Source organism: Choloepus didactylus, chromosome Y (genome assembly GCF_015220235.1).
Source record: "Choloepus didactylus isolate mChoDid1 chromosome Y, mChoDid1.pri, whole genome shotgun sequence".
In the NCBI taxonomy this organism is placed as follows: domain Eukaryota; kingdom Metazoa; phylum Chordata; class Mammalia; order Pilosa; family Megalonychidae; genus Choloepus; species Choloepus didactylus.
In genome coordinates this window covers 29,498,510-29,520,841 of record NC_051335.1, presented here as the reverse complement: position 1 = coordinate 29,520,841, position 22,332 = coordinate 29,498,510, and positions in this window count along the sequence as shown.

Sequence of the window (22,332 nt, the reverse complement as noted above, 5' to 3'; positions counted from 1 at the left end):
AAATTTAAAACAATTAATTGTTTCATGTTAAATTTAATCTCTTTATTCCCAAAGGTTATTTCTTCTCATTACTTATTCTTTTATCACCATTTCAACAGGCTTCAAAAGCAGGTGGCATATGTATCTGAGGTCAGTGACCCCAAAGGTGAACAAGCCACATCAATCAGAACAGTCATAACAATAAACTTCTTGATAATTGAACTTCCGAAAAATCAAGAGAAATCCAGGCTACATGGCACCTTTATAATCTTCTAGCTTCAAAATGTTCTCATCTGGTTCAGCCCTGGAACTAGATTAAAAAATAAGACTCAATTTACAGGTGACTTGATGTTTTCCATAGCAGATGCCACAAAAAGCAGATGCCACAGAATTTGAATTCTGGCACTGAACCTGGCCAATTCTGATTCTTATCTGTCATTTTGTAATCCCTCACCATACAACCCTGCAGTCCTGAAATTCCTCTAAGGACATAAACTTAGTGGATGACACACACACACATACGGCAGAGTATGCATATCAATTGATTCAGTGATAGGTAATCGATTGGTAATGTCAGAAGTAAGTCTTCTATATACACAGCTCCCTACCTGTAATGGAAATAATATCTATCCTCTTTCTTCCTTTCCAGTGATAGTTCTCTTAACAATGAACTAAATGGGGTCTGTGAAGCACTTAATAAAGTCTAGAGGTTGTATTACATAATTTTGTAATTATGACCAGGGCTTTCCTTGAACAGTAGAGGGTCATTGCCTCTTTATCATGGCTTGGCACAATATGGAGTTTTACTCTAAGTATAAACACTGCTTCTTCCCTTCTGTAAACCCTGCCTTTTATGATGAGATCAATGTGACTCACACAGGGCAGGTATGCGTAAAGCCTTCATGTTAAATTGGATAAAAGATCAAGATAAGGAAACAATTTTGTTTTCACACAAATAGGTCCTAATGTCACCTCTGGTGTTGATCTACAAACATGAAGTATCACCATCTTTACAGTAGTTGTACCTTTTCAGATCTTCATATTATTTGCTTATTTTAACTTTGAACATGCAGCTCTTATTTCAAGTGACCACTGCACTCTCATTTCAATAAAACAGATGGTGACAGTTGCTGTTCTAAACTATGACAAAAATCAATGTTTAAGCATATACTATGTGCATACATGTTGAAGGTACAATCTCAGTTTTAAAAGTGTCTTTACTAGAATTTTAAACACTGTAGGATTCACCCAGAAAAGGAACTAGAAAAAAGTACTACTTTTCCTATTCTCTCCTAGTGATCTCTGAAGAAATAATTTTTTGAACATGCTAAAACATCTTTAACAATAGTAGCAACTACCTTTTTTGAAGTATTACGTATTAGGCACACTGATGGGTGCTTGGTGTACATTATGTCTATAATTTCATAAGCCTTAGTTGCCTTCTGGATTTTTTAAATGATAAAGGTGCATTGTTTGGATTTCTTAATCTTGTTTAGTATCATACAAAATTAAAGAAAACTTGATGTCTTCTTTTTTGTTTTATTTTTATTAAGCACTATGTAACATTGCACACTACTTGGCATGCTGCACATGCTTTCAGCAGGGGTAGGTGAGCATGAATGTTATCTTTTTCATCAATTTGGAAAAATGCTTCCTTATTCGATGTTCTTCAAACCTTGAAAACCAGTTTAAAAAGGAGAATATGAAAATTCTGTTCTCTTCAAATATGTACACCAAGGTCTCTTCTTCAATGGTACTCAATGGCATTTTCTATCTCCTTATAATTATAGTTAAGATTTATACATGACAAAAGGACTTGAGACTGGGGAAGTGGCTGTCGCCAGAGCCAGAACCTCTTCCGCTGCCACTTACAGAGCCAGGTGCCGCAGCCTCGCCTCCATGCAGCACCATGCCATCTGAGCAGTTCTTCAAACAGTGCCGCACCTTCCAACAAAGAGTAGAAAATGTCTGATCCATCCTACCCAAATCCCAGTGTGCCAGTTTGGATGTATTATGGCCCCCCAAAAGCCATGTTTTTTGATGCAATCTTGTGAAGGCAGGCATATTAGTGTTGATTAGGTTGGAATCTTTGGATTAGGCTGTTTCTATGGAGATGTGACCCACCCAACTGTGGGTAATACCTTTGCTTAGATAATTTCCATGGAGGTGTGGCCCCACCCATTCAGCATGGGCCTTGATTAGTTTACTGGAGCACTATTGTTCTAGTTTGCTAATGCTGCCAGAATGCAAAACACCAGAGATGGATTGGCTTTTTTTAAAAGGGGGCTTATTTGTTTACACAGTTACAGTCTTAAGGCCATAAAGTGTCCAAGGTAACACATCAGCAATTGGGTACCTTCACTGGAGGATGGCCAGTGGTGTCCGGAAAACCTCTGTTAGCTGGGAAGGCACATGGCTGGCGTCTGCTCCAAAGTTCCGGTTTCAAAATGGCTTTCTCCCAGGACATTCCTCTCTAGGCTGCAGTTCCTCAAAAATGCCACTCTTAGTTGCACTTGGGATATTTGTCCTCTCTCACCTTCCCTGGAGCAAGAGTCTGCTTTCAACGGCCATCTTCAAACTGTCTCTCATCTGCAGCTCTTGTGCTTTCTTCAGAGTGTCCCTCTTGGCTGTAGCTCCTCTTTGAAACATCACTCACAGCTGCACTGAGTTCCCTCTTTTTGTCACTCATTTATATGTCTCCAGTGATTGAATTTAGACCCACTCTGAATGGGTGGGGTTACACCTCCATGGAAATTATACAGAGTCATCACCCACAGTTGGGTGGGGCACATCTCCATGGGAACACTCGAAGAATTCCAATCTAATCAGCACTAAAATGTCTGCCCACACAAGATTACATCAAAGATAATGGCGTTTGGGGGACATAATGCATTCAAACCGGCACAACTATATAAGCTCAGACAGAAGGAGCGAGCTTGCTATAGCCAAGAGGGACACTGTGAAGAATGTACAGGAGCTGAGAGGAGCTGGAACACAACCTGGGATCAGCAGATGCCAGCCACGTGCCTTCCCAGCTAACAGAAGTTTTCCGGATGCCAATGGCCTTTCTCCAGTGAACGTATCCTTGTGTTGTTGCCTTCATTTGGATATTTTCATGGCCTTAAGACTGTAACTTTGAAACCAAATAAACCCCCTTTGTAAAAGCCAATCCATTTCTGGTGTTTTGCAAAATAGCAGCATTAGCAAACTGGAATACCCATGATAATAGAACAATACCAGGATAAAAAGCAGCCTCCTGTACTGGATAAAACCAAGTTCCTTGAATCAGATCATGTCAACATGAGTGAACTAATCAAAATAATTAGATGGATCCTACAGCTGCATGCCAATCAGGCCTTCTTCCTGCTGGTGAAAGGAAACACAGTACAGTGAGCATCTCCATGCCCATCTCGGAAGTGTATGGAAGCGATAAGGATGAAGATGTGTTCCTGTAGATGGTATATGCCTCTCAGGAGACATCTGGCATTAAATTGGTGGTGTAAGGCTGGCAGAAGCATGTATTCCAGAATTTTTAAAAACCCTTATGCCAAGGCAAAAAAAATAGGATGATCAGTCATCTAATCATAGGTCATTAAAACAGTAGTGTTCCCACCTAGGAGTTGTAGGAAGTTGTTTTTGTATTTCAAGCAGAAAAACTGAACTCCAAATGAGCACATTCAGCTTTGGAAAACTCTATTATTTAACCTAGGGCATCTTGTTTTCAAATTTTAAAGAATTTTTAAAATAAAATACTTTACATTTTAAGTTGCCAATAAAAGGGAACTTTGAGTAATTTTAATGTACTTTTTCCCCCAACAGGAATTTGCATTTTGAGCAATAAATAAGGCATTCAGAGAGACACTGTCTTCTCTTTACGTTCACAGAATCTGCCAACTTTCTGTAGAAAGGTTTCTATTCAGCTAGAGAAACCTCCACAGGAGGATCTTTAAGTCCATGTTGTCAAGCATAACCCTCCGGAAAATCATTTGCCAACATAATTGGGGCAAAGCAGGGTACCTGGGGGTGTATAAAAACAACTCCAACTCCAAACTGCCAGTCAATGTTTCTGGTTCCTAACTGGACATAGACCAAGTCAGGTCTCCTGCAGCTTTAGGAAGTTGGATCCAAACACCAAGCTGCTGCTTTGGTTTTTCTCTAAACAATAACTTGCAGAAACACACCACAGCTTTGTAGGGATCTTGAATAACTTAGAATTTTGGCCTGTTTTCTAAAAAGACTGAGAGGAAAAAGGAGTGGCATTTCTTATTTTGAATTTTCTGTGAGAACTCAAATGAGTACCTGATTTGGTAAATAAACAGCCAGTTGTATTACTTTCATTAGGACAGTGGTAGAAACTAAAACTAAGACTTTTGGCTTAAAGCTATGGATGATTCATATTACCTGTTAAGTACACAACTAAAATATGTTAACCATTTCTCACATTTTTTAAGAGTACTTATTACTGTTAGGTGAAACAACCATCAAAATCCCCCCACTCTTAATTGCACGTCAGTTGTGAAGAAAATGTAGAAAAGGAAACCATAGCTCTTTACAAATATTCATGTCAAGAATTAAACATCTTCCAAATCCCATCTAGAATAAGTGACTTGATGCTTCCTGCTACCTGAATGGGGTTTACTACTTACTGTTTTTGTGGGAGTATCACAGAACAATCACAGGTATGTTAATTTAGATGCCTGTGTAGCAAGTCAAAGTTTATTCTGCATCTTTAGGTATGTGAGGAATGCCTGTATCTCTTAGTGGTTGTTTGCTATCATGGCAGAGAAAGCAGTCTCACTCTTGGGGGCACTCTTACCCAGCCTTGAAGGGATCCTTCGCCTCCTCGCCTCCTCCCACAGCATGCGTCTGTCCATGCTGCTAACTTTGAATATGTATATTTTTACCACATTGTGATCACTATGATTCCTATATGAAATACTAGTTTTTAAAGAAACAAAACAAAACAAAATACCATGCTGAAAGGGGCAAACTCTATCTCACATTAGTGGGTTACTGTTTTATTTATAGGATCTTTAAGACAATTACATTATTTGTTCTTTCTTTTAACAACATTTACTTCTGTTTTCTTTTAACAACATTTACTGCTGTTTTACACTCCTCAACTGCACATTGTTCTCAAAAAATTCTTTTAAATCAGGTTACATTTTCTTGTATTTTCCTTTCATTCTTTTTTATGCGATTTTATTGAGAGATATTCACATACCAGGTAATCATCCAAAGTATACAATCAGTGGTTTTCGGTATCACCATATAGTTGTGCATTCATCACCACAGTCAATTTTTGAACATTTTCATTACTCCAAAAAAAAAATAAGAATAAAAACAACACCAAAACATCCCACCCCCCCATTATTTATTTATTTATTATCTTATATTCTTACCCATTTGTCCATATATTGGATAAAGGGAGTGTCAATCACAAGGTTTCACAATTACACAGTGACACAGTGTCACAGTAAAAGCTATATAGTTACATAAGTGTCTTCAAGAATAAAAGCTACTGTTCAACAGTTTCAGGTATTTCCTTAAAGCTATTCCAATTCACTAAAAACTGAAAAGGGATATCTATATAATGCATAAGAATAACCTCCAGAATGACCTCTTGACTCTGTTTCAGACCTCTCAATCACTGAAACTTTACTTTGTCTCATTTTTCTTACCACTTTTGCCTTTTGGTCCAAGAAGGTTTTCTCAATCCCACAATGGCAGGGCCAGCCTCATTTCTGGGAGTCATAAGACAACTACGTTTTTAATGAACTAAGGTGAACAAAGGCACAACTAAAAGTGTTTAAAAAAATAAAGCTCAGAACTTGAAGCAGGCCTTGGGGATTTACCAAATTACACCCATGAAAAATATAAGACATTTATGTATAAAATGAAACCAAATCATTTTAAAACGAAGAGAAGAAAGTGCTTTCACATCTGTGATGGTTAGGTTCATGTGTCAACTTGGCCACGTGATGGTACCCAGCTGTCTGGTCAAGCAAGCACCAGCCTAACCATTGCTGCGAGGACGTTTGTGGCTGTTAATAAACCAACAGGCTGGTTTATTAAATCATCAGTCAATTGACTGCACCTGTGGTTTATTTCATCAATGAAGGACGTGTCTTCCACAAAGAGAGAATGCAGTCAGCTGGATTTAATCCAATCAGTTGAAGACTTTTAAGCAAGACAGATAGAGGACCTTCACTTCTTCTTCGGCTGACCAGTGAAGTGTTTCCTGAGGAGTTTGTCAAAGTTGCCAGTTTGTTTCCTGAGGAGTTCACTGAACATCTTCACTGGAGTTGCCAGCTTGCTGCCTGCCCTACAGAATTTGGACTCATGCGTACCCACAGTTGCATGAGACAGTTTTATAAATCTTGTATTTATACATATCTCTCATTGATTCTGTTTCCCGTATTTCTCTTACTAGACCAATAAATTGGACTAGTAGTTCCTGAAGTAAAAGGAAAAATATATAGTGCTTTATAGTTTTCCTTTTCTGACAACGTAGAACATATTTTAAATGAAAGGACTACCACCCCACAGACCCCACATGACTTAGCACCATGGAGCTAAGCTCAAGCAATAATTTACTACCTGGATCTTTATATGAAGGACCCTTAGTGAGTCAGAGAACAATAAAGTCAAATTCTTTTAAGAAACTGAGAGCCAACATGAGGTAGATACTATTATCCTTATTCCACAGATGAGGAAATTGAGGTTAAGAGAGGCTTAAGTCAATCGGAGGATAGAAGAACCAGAAGGATGAGATTGCATGCCTGTATCTGCATGTCATGGGTGTGGCAGGTGGAGAAGAGGTGGTTTTGTTTTGTACTCTGTTTGTATCGTGAAATGTTTACAACAAGATGCATTGGTGAATTACTTATGGAAATTTTAAAAGTTAAATGAACTTATAGAACACACTTTGTAGACAATAGACCACTCTTCTTAGTGGAGTGCTAACAGGCACTCCATGGGCTGTACTCAAAGTTGTCAGGTTCTTCCTGAGGCTCCTGTGTGTGGGAACATTCCATGTCCCTGCCTTCTGAATGGTCACTCTTATGGCTATTGCCCAAATGGTCTGCAATCACCCCTCAGAGGCAGCAATGGGATGAGTCAGAAGTTCTATGTCCAGTTCCTCCTCTGCCTCTGCCTATCCCATCTAAACTCTGTGAAGCTGAACCATGACTCAGTTTCCCTTGACTCTAGATCCTTCTCTGCTCTTTCTTAAGGGCACATGCTGGCAGAATGTCCTCTCCTCCATCTAGCAGCCAACTGCCCAGTGATGGAGCCATGGAGGCGGGCAACCTCCTGCTTGAGGAAACACTGCTGCTGACCACATGCAAGGAAGGTGATGATGTGGATGGGTCTGCAGGCTTGCCATCTTGACTGTATTTATGATTTCTAAATAACTTCTCTGAAACTGCCTGGACACTCATCCTAGCTATCACTTGGTGGAACATGTGTAAGGATCTGTAACTCTCCCTTCTTGTGAGCTGGCATGCAGTGTTTGGGAAATAAATGGTGGGCAGCCAGCAGGAGTCTCTACAGTGGCAGTGTTCTTTATCTGGGCCTTTGGGGCAAGGTGTCCCCTACAAGGTGGATCTGATGGTGGAGTGATAGGAGAATGAGGACTGACAGGCCTGATATATCATTTATTTAATTCTTACTGTAAGAGAGGTGGAAACTGAGACTGAGAGATGGGACTTAATTTGCTTTGAATCACAGAGCCAGAAGTTGGGTAGCCTGGACTCCAACCCAGGACTGCCAGATGCCAAGTCCCACCTCCCCCTTGTGGTTTCCAGGGGCAGCTCCGAGGATTCAGGGATGCTGGGAGTCAGACCGCCGGGGCCTTGAATGCACACTCCAAGCCTGAAGAGCAGCTTTACATCCATGGTCTTATTTGTGAGAACAATTGTACCCATGGAACACATGAAGTATCTCAGGCTCAGAAATAGGGAATATTGGCTGTTAGAAGTCTTTATGAAGGTCATGGGGTTTGAGGGGTTCTGTTTGCACCTGAGACCCAAGGGCCTCTGGGAGAGAGGGGAGGGATTTAGGACCAATGATGGAGTGGGTGTTCAGTCCCTCCAGGAGGCAGGGCACTTCTGGAAGAGACAGCCTGTTCAGGGACTCCCAATTCTCTAATATTGACACAGCATCATGTAGGGATGCTTCTCACTGGGTGTCTCTGCCTCAGCCATGGGCAAAATTGTGGAGGCACATGCCTTTAGGGGCTGAGAAGGCAGGCATAGGAGCTGGAGATGGGTGATGGGTCGGTGAGATGGAAGCAGGACACAAAGTGTGCATAATGTGAGAGTCAGCCCCCTTGTGGTCATAGCCTGGCTATGCTAGCTGCTGCTGTTCAGGGTGAAGCAGTGACAGCGTGGCAGCCACTGCTTATTGAGCACCTGCTCTATACCTGGGTTTCTACTGGCATGTCCTGACATCTGTAAGCACTTGCCACCCTGCAGTGGGTGTTCTTATCCCCACTTCATACTAGTAGAAACTGACTCAGGGAGGGGAATGGACTTGCCAGGAGACATCATGAGGGAGCTGGGAGTGGAACCAGCTCTGACCCGCTCCAGAGCTTAACCTGGCCCACCCAGGAAAAGGAAGAAGCCAGGCTCTTCTAGCCAGCATAGGGGTGTGGAGACCAGCACAGGAGTCCCTCGGGGCCTGCTGGCTAGAGTCCTTCTGCTTTTCAAGAAACACCAGCAAAACCCCTCACCCCAGCTCCAGCTTGGTCAGTGACAGTGGATGGTAGAGGCAACTAAGGGAGAATGCCCATGCTTCTTGGGCAGGAAAACCCCTCCTTAGGGCCCAGCCTGGTGCCTTCCCCAACTGCTGCTTGTCTTGTCCCATGTGGTAAACTGAACTATGTACCCCAGCGCAGACATGTTCTTAATCTTAAACTGCATATCTGTGGGTGTGAACTCATTGAAAATAGGACCTTTTAAATATGTTATTTTTAGTTAAGCTGTTGCCCTGTTGCCCAACTGAATGAGTGTGGTTCTTACTCTAGATTACTGGAGGCCTTATAAATGAAAACCACAGGAAGGAGCTGGAAGCCAAAAGTTAGCAGGAATCCAGAAGGGAATGGAGAAGATATCACCATGTTATGGGAAAACCAAGGAACCCCAAAGGTTGCTCACAGCCAGCACCAGAGCTCTATAATCTTCAGGGAGAAGTGCAGGAATGGGAACATGCTCATGGGATTCACTGGCCTTACCATGTTTCCCATCATCCTGAAGCAGCTGGATTGATAGAAAGGTGGAATAGCCTTTTGGAGACTAAATTGTGGCACCAACTGGGTTGCAATAACTTGCAGGGCTGGGGCAGCATTCTCCAGGAGAGAGTAGATGCTCTAAATCAGCATCCACTCTGTGGTGCAGTTTCTCCCATAGCCAAGGATTCAGGGTGCAGGAATCAAGGATTGGAAAAGGGAGTGGCACCACATACCATTACCCTTAGTGACCCACTAGAAAAATTTTTGCATCCTGTCCCTACAACCTTAAGCCTTGCTGATCTACAGGTCTTACTTCCAAAAAGAGGAGTCTTCTACCAGGAGACACAGCAATGATTCCATTGAACTGCAGGCTAAGACTTCCACCCAGCCACTTTGGGATCCTCTTGTCTCTGAATCAATTGGCAAAGAAAGAAATTACTGTATTGGCTGGGGTAACTGATCCTGGTTATCAAGGGGAAATAGGACTCCTACGATATTATGGAGGTAAAGAAGAGTTTGCCTAGGATAATACAGGAGATCCCTTAGGGCATTTCTTAGAATTACCCTGCTCTATGACTAAAGTCAATGGAAATGGCAATAACCCAATCCAGGCAGGATTATCAATGGCCCAGAAACTTCAGGAATGAAGGTTTGGGTCACCCTATCAGGCAAAGGAACCATGACCACATGAAGCGCTTGCTAAGCATAAAAGGAATATGGAATGGGTAGTAGAAGAAGGTAATGATAAATATGAGCTATGACCACATAACCAGTTGCAGAAATGAGGAATGTAATGGTTAAGAGTATCTCTTGTTTTGTTATGAATGTTTCAATATGTACATAAATCTTTCTTTTCTTCCCTATCTTATTTCCTTATCATATAACATAAGGTATGTTGACTTTATTCCATGGTATTTAAGCTACGGCATATCAAATTTAATAGTGTGTCTTACCCAAGGATTGGCATCCTCTTCTGGGGAAATGGTTAGTATGTTTCCAGTTGTATGCAGGACAGTTGAATTACATTCAGTGAAAGTATGACTGCCTATTGTTTTATTTAGAGATTAAGTATGGTTTAAGGAGATGTGTATGGTTGTCAAGTTTACAAGGGGTGGAGTGGGATGGTTAGGTTCATGTGTCAACTTGGCCAGGTGATGGTGTCCAGTTGTTTGGTCAAACAAGCACTGGCCTGATAGTTACTGTGACAGTATTTCATGGATTGAAATCGTTAGTCAGTTGATTGCATTTATGGCTGATTACATCTTTTTTTTTTTTAAATCATCATTTTATTGAGATATATTCACATACCACGCAGTCATACAAAACAAATCGTACTTTCGATTGTTTACAGTACCATTACATAGTTGTACATTCATCACCTAAATCAATCCCTGACACCTTCATTAGCACACACACAAAAATAACAAGAATAATAATAAGAGTGAAAAAGAGCAATTGAAGTAAAAAAGAACACTGGGTACCTTTGTCTGTTTGTTTCCTTCCCCTATTTTTCTACTCATCCATCCATAAACTAGACAAAGTGGAGTGTGGTCCTTATGGCTTTCCCAATCCCATTGTCACCCCTCATAAGCTACATTTTTATACAACTGTCTTCGAGATTCATGGGTTCTGGGTTGTAGTTTGATAGTTTCAGGTATCCACCACCAGCTACCCCAATTCTTTAGACCTAAAAAGGGTTGTCTAAAGTGTGCATAAGAGTGCCCACCAGAGTGACCTCTCAGCTCGTTTTGGAATCTCTCTGCCACTGAAGCTTATTTCATTTCCTTTCACATCCCCCTTTTGGTCAAGAAGATGTTCTCCGTCCCACGATGCCGGGTCTACATTCCTCCCTGGGAGTCATATTCTACGTTGCCAGGGAGATTGATTCCCCTGGGTGTCTGATCCCACGTAGGGGGAACGGCAGTGATTTCACCTTTCAAGTTGGCTTAGCCAGAGAGAGAGGGCCACATCTGAGCAACAAAGAGGCATTCAGGAGGAGACTCTTAGGCACAAATATAGGGAGGCCTAGCCTCTCCTTTGCAGCAACCGTCTTCCCAAGGGTAAAACTTATGGTAGATGGCTCAACTCATCAAACCACCAGTCCCCTATGTCTGTGGTCATGTTAGCAACCATGGAGGTGGGGTAGGCGAATACCCCTGCATTCTCCACAGGCTCCTCAAGGGGGCACTACATCTTTTTTTTTTTCCTTGTTTTTCTTTCTTTTTTTTTTTTTTAACTTTCCCTTCTTTTTTAAATCAACTGTATGAAAAAAAAGTTAAAAAGAAAACAAACATACAATAAAAGAACATTTCAAAGAGACCATAACAAGGGAGTAAGAAAAGACAACTAACCTAAGATAACTGCTTAACTTCCAACATGTTCCTACTTTACCCCAAGAAAGTTACATAATATAGCAACATTTCTGTGAACTTGTTCCTACTATATCCATCAGAAATTAACAGACCATAGTCATTTCTGGGCATCCCCAGAACGTTAAATAGCTTATCTGTTCTTCTTGGATTATTGTTCCCCCTTCCTTAATTGCTCTCTACTGCTAGTTCCCCTAAATTCTACATTATAAACCATTTGTTTTACATTTTTCAAAGTTCACATTAGTGGTAGCATATAATATTTCTCTTTTTGTGCCTGGCTTATTTCGCTCAGCATTATGTCTTCAAGGTTCATCCATGTTGTCATATGTTTCACGAGATCGTTCCTTCTTACTGCCATGTAGTATTCCATCGTGTGTATATACCACCTTTTATTTATCCACTCATCTGTTGAAGGACATTTGGGTTGTTTCCATCTCTTGGCAATTGTGAATAATGCTGCTATGAACATTGGCGTGCAGATATCTGTTCGTGTCACTGCTTTCTGATCTTCCGGGTATATACCGAGAAGTGCAATCGCTGGATCGAATGGTAGCTCTATATCTAGTTTTCTAAGGAACTGCCAGACTGACTTCCAGAGTGGCTGAACCATTATACAGTCCCACCAACAATGAATAAGAGTTCCAATTTCTCCATATCCCCTCCAGCATTTGTAGTTTCCTGTTTGTTTAATGGCAGCCATTCTAACCGGTGTTAGATGGTATCTCATTGTGGTTTTAATTTGCATCTCTCTAATAGCTAGTGAAGCTGAACATTTTTTCATGTGTTTCTTGGCCATTTGTATTTCCTCTTCAGAGAACTGTCTTTTCATATCTTTTGCCCATTTTATAATTCGGCTGTTTGTACTATTGTCATTGAGTTGTAGGATTTCTTTATATATGCAAGATATCAGTCTTTTGTCAGATACATGGTTTCCAAAATTTTTTTCCCATTGAGTTGTCTGCATCTTTACCTTTTTGAGAAATTCCTTTGAGGTGCAGAAACTTCTAAGCTTGAGGAGTTCCCATTTATCTATTTTCTCTTTTGTTGCTTGTGCTTTGGGTGTAAAGTCTAGGAAGTGGCCGCCTAATAAAAGGTCTTGAAGATGTTTTCCTACATTATCTTCTAGGAGTTTTATGGTACTTTCTTTTATATTGAGATCTTTGGTCCATTTTGAGTTAATTTTTGTGTAGGGGGTGACGTAGGGGTCCTCTTTCATTCTTTTGGATATGGATATCCAACTCTCCCAGCCCCATTTGTTGAAAAGACCATTATGGCTCAGTTCAGTGACTTTGGGGGCCTTATCAAAGATCAGTCGGCCATAGATCTGAGGGTCTATCTCTGAATTCTCAATTCGATTCCATTGATCTATATGTCTATCTTTGTGCCAGTACCATGCTGTTTTGGCAACTGTGGCTTTATAATAAGCTTCAAAGTCAGGGAGTATAAGTCCTCCCATTTTGTTTTTCTTTTTTGGAGTGTCTTTAGCAATTCGAGGCATCTTCCCTTTCCAAATAAATTTGATAACTAGCTTTTCCAAGTCTGCAAAGTAGGTTGTTGGAATTTTGATTGGGATTGCATTGAATCTGTAGATGAGTTTGGGTAGAATTGACATCTTAATGACGTTTAGCCTTCCTATCCATGAACATGGAATATTTTTCCATCTTTTAAGGTCCCCTTCTATTTCTTTTAGTAGAGTTATGTAGTTTTCTTTGTATAGGTCTTTTACATCTTTGGTTAAGTTTATTCCTAGGTACTTGATTTTTTTAGTTGCTATTGAAAATGGTATCTTTTCCTTGAGTGTCTCTTCAGTTTGTTCATTTCTAGCATATAGAAACATTACTGACTTATGTGCATTAATCTTGTATCCCGCTACTTTGCTAAATTTGTTTATTAGCTCTAGTAGCTGTATCGTCGATTTCTCAGGGTTTTCTAGATATAAGATCATATCGTCTGCAAACAATGATAGTTTTACTTCTTCTTTTCCAATTTGGATGCCTTTTATTTCTTTGTCTTGCCAGATTGCTCTGGCTAGCACTTCCAGCACAATGTTGAATAACAGTGGTGACAGCGGGCATCCTTGTCTTGTTCCTGATCTTAGAGGGAAGGCTTTCAGTCTCTCACCATTGAGTACTATGCTGGCTGTGGGTCTTTCATATATGCTCTTTATCATGTTGAGGAAGTTTCCTTCAATTCCTACCTTTTGAAGTGTTTTTATCAAAAAGGGATGTTGGATTTTGTCAAATGCTTTTTCAGCATCTATTGAGATGATCAATTGATTTTTCCCTTTCGAGTTTTTAATGTGTTGTAGTACATTGATTGTTTTTCTTATGTTGAACCATCCTTGCATGCCTGGAATGAACCCCACTTGGTCATGGTGTATGATTTTTTTAATGTGTCTTTGGATTCAATTTCAAGTATTTTGTTGAGGATTTTTGCATCTATATTCATTAGGGAGATTGGCCGGTAGTTTTCCTTTTTTGTAGCATCTTTGCCTGGTTTTGGTATTAGATTGATGTTAGCCTCATAAAATGAGTTAGGTAGTGTTCCATTTTCTTCAATCTTTTGAAAGAGTTTGAGTAAGATTGGTGTCAGTTCTTTCTGGAAAGTTTGGTAGAATTGCCCTGTGAAGCCATCTGGCCCTGGGCATTTATTTGTGGGAAGATTTTTGATGACTGATTGGATCTCTTTGCTTGTGATGGGTTGGTTGAGGTCTTCTATTTCTTCTCTGGTCAGTCTAGGTTGTTCATATGTTTCCAGGAAATTGTCCATTTCTTCTACATTATCCAGTTTTTTGCCATACAGTTGTTCCTAGTATCCTCTTATAAGTTTTTTAATTTCTTCAGGATCTGCAGTTTTGTCACCTTTTTCATTCATTATTTTGTTTATATGGGTCTTCTCTCTTTTTGATTTTGTCACCCTAGCTAGGGGCTTGTCAATCTTGTTGATCTTCTCAAAGAACCAACTTTTGGTGATATTTATCCTTTCTATTGTTTTTTTGTTCTCTATGTCATTTATTTCTGCTTTAATCCTTGTTATTTCTTTTCTTCTACTTGGTTTAGGATTGGTTTGCTGTTCATTTTCTAGCTTCTTCAGTTGATCCATTAGTTCTTTGATTTTGGCTCTTTCTTCCTTTTTAATATATGCATTTAGTGCTATAAATTTTCCCCTTAGCACTGCTTTTGCTGCATCCCATATGTTTTGGTATGTTGTGTTCTCATTTTCATTCGTCTCTATATATTTAGCAATTTCTCTTGCTCTTTCTTCTTTAACCCACTGATTGTTTAGGAGTGTGTTGTTTAACCTCCAGGTATTTGTGAATTTTCTAACTCTCTGATGGTTATTGACTTCTAATTGTATTCCATTGTGGTCAGAGAATGTGCTTTGAATAATTTCAATCTTTTTAAATTTATTGAGGCTTGTTTTATGTCCCAGCATATGATCTATTCTGGAGAAAGTTCCATGAGCACTAGAAAAGTATGTGTATCCTGGTGATTTGGGATGGAATGTCCTGTATATGTCTGTTAAATCTAATTCATTTATCAGATTGTTTAGGTTTTCAATTTCCTTATTGGTCTTCTGTCTGGTTGATCTATCTATAGGAGAGAGTGATGTGTTGAAGTCTCCCACAATTATTGTGGAAACATCCATTGCTTCCTTTAGTTTTGCCAGTGTTTCTCTCATGTATTTTGTGGCACCTTGATTGGGTGCATAGACATTTACTATTGTTATTTCTTCTTGCTGAATTGCCCCTTTTATTAGTACGTAGTGGCCTTCTTTGTCTCTCAAAACATCCCTGCATTTGAAGTCTATTTTATCTGAGATTAATATTGCTACACCTGCTTTCTTTTGGCTGTAGCTTGCATGAAATATTTTTTTCCATCCTTTCACTTTCAGTTTCTTTGCGTCCCTGTGTCTAAGATGAGTCTGTTGTATGCAACATATTGATGGTTCATTTTTTTGATCCATTCTGCGAATCTATATCTTTTAATTGGGGAATTTAATCCATTTACATTCAACGTTATAACCGTGAAGGCATTTCTTGAATCGGCCATCTTATCCTTTGGTTTATGTTTGCCATATTTTTCCCTCTCTCTATTAATATCCTTTATTGTACCCATACTGAATCTCTTTAGTACTGAACCTTTCTCCAAGTCTCTCTGTCCTGTCTTTGTTTCTCTGTCTGTAGGGCTCCCTTTAGTATCTCCAGTAGGGCAGGTCTCTTGTTAGCAAATTCTCTCAGCATTTGTTTGTCTGTGAAAAATTTAAGCTCTCCCTCAAATTTGAAGGAGAGCTTTGCTGGATAAAGTATTCTTGGCTGGAAATTTTTCTCACTCAGAATTTTAAATATATCATGCCACTGCCTTCTTGCCTCCATGGTGGCTGCTGAGTAGTCACTACTTAGTCTTATGCTGTTTCCTTTGTATGTGGTGAATTGCTTTTCTCTTGCTGCTTTCAGAACTTGCTCCTTCTCTTCTGTGTTTGACAGTGTGATCAGTATATGTCTCGGAGTGGGTTTATTTGGATTTATTCTATTTGGAGTTCGCTGAGCATTTATGATTTGTGTATTTATGTTGTTTAGATTTGGGAAGTTTTCCCCAACAATTTCTTTGAATACTCTTCCTAGACCTTTACCCTTTTCTTCCCCTTCTGGGACACCAATGAGTCTTATATTTGAACGTTTCATATTATCTATCATATCCCTGAGGTCCATTTAGATTTTTTCAATTTTTTTCCCCATTCTTTCTTTTATGCTTTCATTTTCCATTCTGTCATCTTCCAGGTCACTGATTCATTGTTCAACTTCCTCTAGTCTTGTACTATGAGTGTCCAGAATCTTTTTAATTTGGTCAACAGTTTCTTTAATTTCCATAAGATCATCCATTTTTTTATTTAATCTTGCAATATCTTCTTTATACTCTTCTAGAGTCTTCTTGATTTCCTTTATATCCCGTACTATGGTCTCATTGTTTATCTTTAGTTCTTTGAGTAGCTGCTCTAGGTGCTGTGTCTCTTCTAGTCTTTTGATTTGGGTGCTTGGGCTTGGGTTATCCATATCATCTGTTTTTTTCATATGCTTTATAATTTTCTGTTGTTTTTGGCCTCGTGGCATTTGCTGAACTTGATAGGGTTCTTTTAGGGTTTGTAGACCTATTGAAGTCCTTATCTCTAATTTATTAGATCTACAGTTTCGTGGAGTACACTTTCTCTAACTAACCAGCAGGTGGCGTCCACGAGCCACCTGTTCTCCACAACCAGTTCTCCCCTGCTTAGCCTTTTTGGTGAGTGGGGGAGTGAGTCTTGTGGGGCCCAATTGGTGTACCAAGCTTGCGTGTGTAGTTGGTGTTGCCTGCCCTGTATGTGGGGCGTGTTTCTGGGCAGTCGGGGAGGGGGGGTGGCCCTAACAATCAAATCTCCCTGGTGATCCTAGAGTTTTAAAGCTGCTGCAATAGTCTAATCCTTCAGTTCAGTCCTGCCACAGTTTGTCTCTGCCACTGACCCACAAGTCCTTGGTATTGGCGTATGGCTTCTGAGACTTGCAAGTGGGCCCCTCTTCCAGGCTGTGCACCCCGGGTCCTCTGTTGAGGGATGACTGTGCTATGTCACAGGTGAGTGCCGTCCCCCCAGGGCAGTTCTGGGCTGCTGGGCTGTGTAGGGAGGCTCCCAGTCTGCTCAAATGATGGCTGAATGGGGCTTTGTTAATTCACACTGCTCCACCTTCCCAACTCTGGGACAATCAGCTGGGGTTGCGGGGAAGGCTAATGTCCACGCCCAGTTTTGTGGTGTGTGCCTGTTATTTGAAGCACTTCCGTCACACTGGGTTGTCTGGGGCAGCTCTGGGCTATGGGGCTGGTGATGGGCCGGAGTGTTTCCTGTCCACCAGGATGGTGGCTGTGAGCGGACACCCCCCTTTTCTTGGGAAGTTGTGGTGTTTAGTGAATTTTCTCAGCCACTGGATTATTGCGTTTTGTCTCAGAGCTCTCTTAGTTCTGCTTTTGACTTGACATGCCCAAATTGAAAGTCTTTGAAGCTTTCTGTATTGGGCTTCTTAGAGTAATTGTTTTAGAAAAAGAAAAAAGGATTAAAAAAAAAAAAAAGGGCCCTCCTCAGAGATCTAATGGGTTATTGAAATGCTAATAGACAAAGCAACCAGGGCCATTAAGGAAAGGTCCACAGGGCAGAGAGATCAGCTTTTCTTCGGGATTTGCATATGCGCCTCAAGGCCTGAGCTCCGCCCTTCCCCTTTCTGTGTTCACCAGAACTCCAAAAATCCTCTGCTTTTATTTTGGAGTTTTTCGTGTTGGTTTTTTTTTTTCTATGCCTGTCTCCTCTCTGCTGGGCTGGCTGCTCTCAGATTCTCTGGTGTCTGGTCTCAGTCTATCTATGGTTGGAGTCTGGGTCAGGAGAATGAGTTTCCGATAAGGGCTGCCACTGCAGTTCTCCCTTCTCCTTCCCGGAGCTGACAGCCCCTCCTCCCACGGGACTGAGCCTGGCAGGGAGGGGCGCGGGTCCCCTGGCCGCAAAAACTTACAGATTTCGCTGATCTCAGTGGTTCGACATTTTCATGAGTGTTGTATGAAGTATGCCCAAAGACAGATTGCTCTGTGGTGTCCAGTCTACGCAGTTCCTGGCTTTCTACCTACTTTCCTGGAGGAGTAACTAAAACATACAGCTCACCAGTCTGCCATCTTGCCCCGCCTCCTGATTACATCTATGATAAACAAAGCAGATTGCCTTCAGCAATGAGAGAAGTCTCATCCAATCAGCTGAAGGCCTTAAAGGGAGAACTGATTATTTTGGCCGTCAGAAGGAAGAATTTCCACCTCTACTTCAGCCAGCTGGTTTCTCCTGGGAAATTCATTGAAACCTTTTGAGTTCCCAACTTGCTGCCTGTCCTATGGAATTCCGACTTGCTAATCCCCACAGTTGTGTGAAACAATTCCTATAATACACTGGTTCTGTTTCTCCAGAGAACCCTAATACAGCAAGCCTTGCCAGTATCTTGATTTTGGACTTCTTTTAGCCTCACAGCCATGAACTGACAAATTCCTTTTATTAAGCCAAAACTAATTTGTGGTATTTGTGATAGCAGTCTGGCAAACTAAGACATCCTATTTCCCCATGTCCCTGGTCAGTTTTAATGACTTTCAATTCTTTTATTCACTGCATTCAGAACCATGCCTGGAACATATTCCTTCATTCACAAATATTTATTGAGAATCTATTATGAGCTCTTTTTAGGGGTAGGGATTTTGTCCTGTTCCTACTACAGTAACTGCCATTTCTGCTATCTCACCAGGACCTTTGATGTTCCCACTTGACAAGTGAGGAAACCAAGTCACAGGGAAGCATATTCCCTGCATCACACAGCCAGTTTCAGGTGGAGCTGTCAGGTGGGAATGAGGTCTTTCCACCTCTCATGGCAAGTGCTCTCCCAGAACCCTGTGGGAAATGGTGCTATGTATGGTAGCACCGTCAGGGCCCTGGGGTTTTCAGAGGCCCAGAGACTATGCTGTTGGGTCACCACAGGGCTGTGTCCCGTAGCTGAGCTTTCTGGCCAGTGGAGACCCTGGCCTTCTTCTCTCCCACCCACCAACTCTGGCCAATGTCCCAGCCAGCCAAGGTGTGACCTCAGCAAGGTTCCTCTTTCCATCATTCACTCAGCACTTCTGAGAAGCCAGACAAGGTAAGCTGTGATGCTGTTCTAGTTTGCTAATGCTGCCGGAATGCAAAACACCAGAGATGGATTGGCTTTTATAAAAGAGGGCTTATTTGGTTACTCAGTTACAGTCTTAAGGCCATAAAGTGTCCAAGGTAACACATCAACAATCGGGTACCTTCACTGGAGGATGGCCAGTGGTGTCCGGAAAACCTCTGTTAGCTGGGAAGGCACGTGGCTGGCGTCTGCCCCAAAGTTCTGGTTTCAAATGGCTTTCTCCCATGACGTTCCTCTCTAGGCAGCAGTTCCTCAAAAACGTCACTGTTAGTTGCACTTAGGGTATTTGTCCTTTCTTAGCTTCTCTGGAGCAAGAGTCTGCTTTCAACGGCCATCTTCAAACTGTCTCTCATCTGCAGCTCCTGTGCTTTCTTCAAAGTGTCCCTCTTGGCTGTTGCTCCTCTTCAAAATGTCACTCACAGCTGCGCTGAGTTCCTTCTGTTTGCCAGCTCATTTATATGGCTCCAGTGATTAAGGCCCACCTTGAATGGGTGGGGCCATGCCTCCATTTAAATATCTCATCAGAGTTGTCACCTACAGTTGGGTGGGGTGCATTTCCATGTAAACAACCTAATCCAAACGTTCCAACTTAATCTCCACTAATATGTCTGCCCCCCAAGATTACATCAAAGAATATGGCCTTTTCTGGGGGACATACTACATTCAAACCAGCACAGATGCCTACCTCAGAAGCTCAAGAATTAGCTATAATCATTATATTCCAAGTCACTTTCAATACAAGAGTCTCCTGGGGATCAGCTATGGTGAAGGAAAAACTTAGTACATGCCAATTGTATGCCAGGCAGTGTCCTAGGCCCTGAAAAACACAGAAGAACCAAACAGTCAAAATCCCTCCTGTGTGGAGCTGACAATCTAATCAGGAAGACATTAAATAGGTAAATATGTAAGTTACAAAAAGTGGTGATACATGTTTTGAGGGGGGAAAAGAGCAAGGGGATTGGGACATGAGAGGTGGCAACTATTACAGTCATTGGGAGAGCCCCACTGAGAAAACCCCCAAGAAGGAAAGGGAGGGAGCCAAGCAGATAACTGCAAGAAGAGTGCATAGGAAGAGGACATAGACAATGCAAACGCCCTGAGGCAGGATTTTGTCTGACATGTTGGAGGAACAATTAGGCAGCTAGCATGACAGGAGCAGAGGGAGCAAGGGAGAGAGAGGCTATGGGCCAGTTGTGTAAGGTCTTGTCAGCTACAGAAGTTCTTTGGCTTTGCTCTGAGAGAGACAAAAGCATGGGGGAACTGTGAGCATAGGAGAGACACGAGCAGACATGGGTTTTTAACAGATGCCTCTTACTCCCATGTGCCCTGTCTGGGGTGAAGATGGAGTCAGGGAGGCCAGTGAAGTGGTGACTGCAATAGTCTAGGCAAGAGGCATTGGGGTCTCTCATCCCCAGGAGGGGTCACAACACAGACCCCTACAGTGGCTTAGCAGGCAACCCAGAGGCATGAGGTGCCCATATTGATATGAGGAACTTGGGCAGCCGTGACACACCTCCTGCTAACTGTCCGCATATGGGCAAGTATGGACCTGTATAGCCAGAACTTCCAATTTTTTTAGGTGAAAGAATCCAGATGTTTTGTGAAATACCCTGATTTTTAAATGTTAGCAACTAATTCCAGTGTCTGAAAACACTGTGGTCCAAAAACACCCTTCAGTGGGCCATGGATGGTGGCTGATATGCAGAATCTAGAAGGCAAGTCCATTGAGATTCAGGAGAAAGGCATTGAAGAGCATTTAGTTCCATATTGCCACGGACTTGGCTCACCATGGGGCCCTGAGAAAGGCACTTCTCCCTAGGCAATGTTTGCCAACTTACAAAGTGGAAGCTGAATTAGAGAGCAAGTACAAATGGCTGCCATTTACTGCACACCTACTAGACTGAGTTCATTTCATTCTCAAACAGTCCCCAGGCTGCCATCCCCATTTTTTACAGAAGAGGACAGTGAGGCTCAGAGAGGTGCAGTAAGGTGCCTCAAGAAACACAGCTTTTCAGTAGGAGGGCCAGTTTTGAGCCCAGAGCCCAAATGCCTTACCCTTACATGGCCTGCTTTTCTAGAATCTGTTCACTGAGATCCGTCTGGCTAGAAATGGATCTTCCCTATAAAGCTCTTACTAAGTACCTCCAGACTGGTGCCTAGTGAGCCCTCAGCAAAGTCAGTTCCTTGGAGGAGACTCTGCCCTCCTGCATCCTCCACATCTGCATTTCTGATGTCTCAGAAGCCAGTTTTGGTGCTCCGTAGGTCTGGGCTTCTTCCCACACCACACTATGCCCCACCCGTTGGCCCTCGTCCTTCCTGCCAGCAGTCAAGAACCTGGGCACACCTCCACTGCTCCATTCATGGTGGTAGTAAAGCCAGGCCATAGATTGGACACATTGTCGGTCTGCCTCTTCATTGTCCTTTCTCATATGCCTCCATCTACACCCAGCAGCCGCCTCCTTCAAAGTAAACATTCCACCCTGCAGTCAAAAGCGGCTATTCACTGGGTGGGGGGGAAATGGAAGCCGGTGGGCTAGGCTGAGAGGTGGCTACTGGGTTCTCTAGGAGCCTGAAGAATATTAGATGGAGCAGGACAGGGTCTGAGGCAGCCTAATCACTGCAGGAGTCAAGGGCCTGGCAGAGGTTTCTTCTGTGCATCCCCTTCCAGGAGCTGCTACCTGCCCAGCCTGATAGGCAGGGAGCTCCTGATACCAAGTGCCACAAGGTGCCAGAGTCAGGAACTTCAGTTGGAGAATGATGCTCACCTCAGCAAAAAGGTTTTCACAGGAGCAAGAGTAAAGAAAAAGAAAAAGAAAAAAAATGGGAAGAGGTGAGTGAATGGAGCACTTCCTGGCAAAAGGCTCTGCAGAGTGGTCAGAGCCCAGGCTCCTGCCATGGGATAACAAGTGGGTTCTGAATCATCTAGACACACATCCCCATCAGACCCAGAAGGAGGGATATTGGATGCTTTTTCTGAGGTTCATGGGGAAGAGGTATGAGCCAGCCTCAAAGAGGGCTTACTGCACACCAGGCAT